Source organism: Panthera uncia, chromosome A2 (assembly GCF_023721935.1).
Source record: "Panthera uncia isolate 11264 chromosome A2, Puncia_PCG_1.0, whole genome shotgun sequence".
Lineage (NCBI taxonomy): Eukaryota > Metazoa > Chordata > Mammalia > Carnivora > Felidae > Panthera > Panthera uncia.
In genome coordinates, this window is record NC_064816.1 from 123426681 (window position 1) to 123428809 (window position 2129).

General features: G+C 37.3%; 1 pseudogene; it reads right to left on the bottom strand.

Moving 5' to 3' along the window:
• The window catches only part of LOC125930451 (ATP synthase subunit d, mitochondrial-like), a 9608-nt pseudogene extending 8483 nt beyond the window's left edge, over window positions 1-1125 (bottom strand).
• Between the last annotated feature and the right edge of the window lie 1004 nt (window positions 1126-2129).

Sequence of the window (2129 nt, forward strand, 5' to 3'; positions counted from 1 at the left end):
TCTCTCTCTCTCTCTCTCTCTCTCTCTCTCTCTCTCTCTCTCTCTCGGTGCCTGGGTGGCTCAGTCAGTTAAGCGTTCAACTTCAGCTCAGGTCATGATCTCACGGTTCGTGGGTTCAAGCCCCACATCGGGCTCTGTGCTGACAGCCCAGAGTCTGGACCCTGCTTTGGATTCTGTGTCTCCCTTTCTCTCTGCCCCTTCCCCTGCTCATTTTCTCTCTCTCTCTCTCTCTCTCTCTCTCTCTCTCTCTCTTTTTCTCTCTCTCTCTCTCTCACACACACACACACAAACACACACACATACACAAATAAATAAACATTAAAAAAAAAGATTCTCTCCTTTTCTCCATCTACCCCTCTCCCCATTTGTGGTCTCTCTCTGTGTGTCTGTCTTTAAAAAAAATAACGTTTTTTAAAAGTATAATTGATATTCTTAAACAAGGAGATAAAATGGAATTATATAAAATGCTCAGTTAAAACTGCAAAAGGCAGAAAAACTGTGGAAGACAAAAGTAAGAAAATGGGCAAGAAGAAAAAAAAGTAACAAATATGGTATATATCAATCCACCTCTATCAATAATCATTTTAAACATCAATAGTCTATGCACCAATTAAAAACAGAGATAGTCATGCTGATCAAAGAATATGATCCCAGTATATATTGTCTGTAAGAATCTCAATTTTATTAAAAGGACATCTTTGAATAATAATAGTAAAGGGATGCTGAAAGATATACCACACTAACACTAATCAAAAGAGTGAACATCTATATTAATTTCAGCCAGAACAGACTTCAGAGCAAGGAAAGGTATCAGTGATAAAGAGGGAATTGCATAATTATAAAGAAGTTAGTGCTCCAAGAAGAAATGATGATCCTTAATAAATACATGTCTAATAATAGAACATCAAAATATGTGAAACAAAAACTGATAGAACTACACAGGGAAGTAGATGAATCTACTATTATAATTGAAGACTTCAATGCTCCTCCATCAGACGTGGACAGATCCAGCCGCAGAAAATTAGTATGGACATAGTTGAACTCAACAGTGCCATCAGTTAACTGGATATAATTGACATCTATTGAGAATTCATCAAACAACAGCAGAATACACGTTCTGTCCATGCTCACATGGGACATTTACCAAGATAGACTATGTTCTGGGCCATAAATCACGCCTTCAAAATTTTAAAGGGCTGAAAGTTCTAAGCTTCTAATCCTAGCTTAGTCTTTTAGTGACTGGCCCTCATTCAGGACTATTGCCTCACCAACCATTGCCTCATAAGAACAAAAGACACTCCTATCACCCAGGAAATTCCAATGGAATTTGTTGTATAATGCCACCTCTACATATATCCATTTTCCAAATGTGTGTATTATTGGTGAGATTTCTAGTCAGTTCTGTTTGTCTGACCTTGTGCTAGTATCATTCTGTCTAACTTATCATAGCCATTTAATTGTTAATGAGGTAAGTTCTTATCAATCCCCTACCTGTGCTTCTTCTCAGGAAGTATCCTATATATTCTGGAATCGTTTTTTAGGCCTAGTTATTCTAACTCAACAATCTACTTTCAACCACATTGCCATCATCGTTTGATATTACAATTGACAATTAACAAATACGTATTTGGCATCTACCATATGCATATACATGAGCCATGTTTGGGGATGTAGTACTGCACTGTGCTGTTAAGGCTCCTAAACGACAGTAGCTTATGGTCTTACTCTGGATTTCATTTACCATGCTCAAAGCCAGCAAGCCAGCATGTTCTCTTTTAAAAGAATGTGAAATTCAAAGTTGAAGAAAATATGACCATCCTCCCCCTGATTTTAAGAGATGCAAAATAAAACTAAAGCTAAGGAGTTCACGCCTAAGCATGACTGACTTCCAGCCAATTCCTAATACCTATTTAAAATCCGGCAGGTCTGCATGTCTGTATACTTTATTGCACATTGGTGAAAGTCTGGAAAGTCGGTGAAAGTTTGTTAAAGTAAAATTAGAAAATCTAACCTTCAAAGTAAGTAGGGAAGGTGTTTCCTTGATGTGATGCATGTGCTTGTAAGAAGGAGCTGGTCTTCTAAATAGTCACTATTCTGAGTTCATGGCTACATTATAATCATTACAGAAA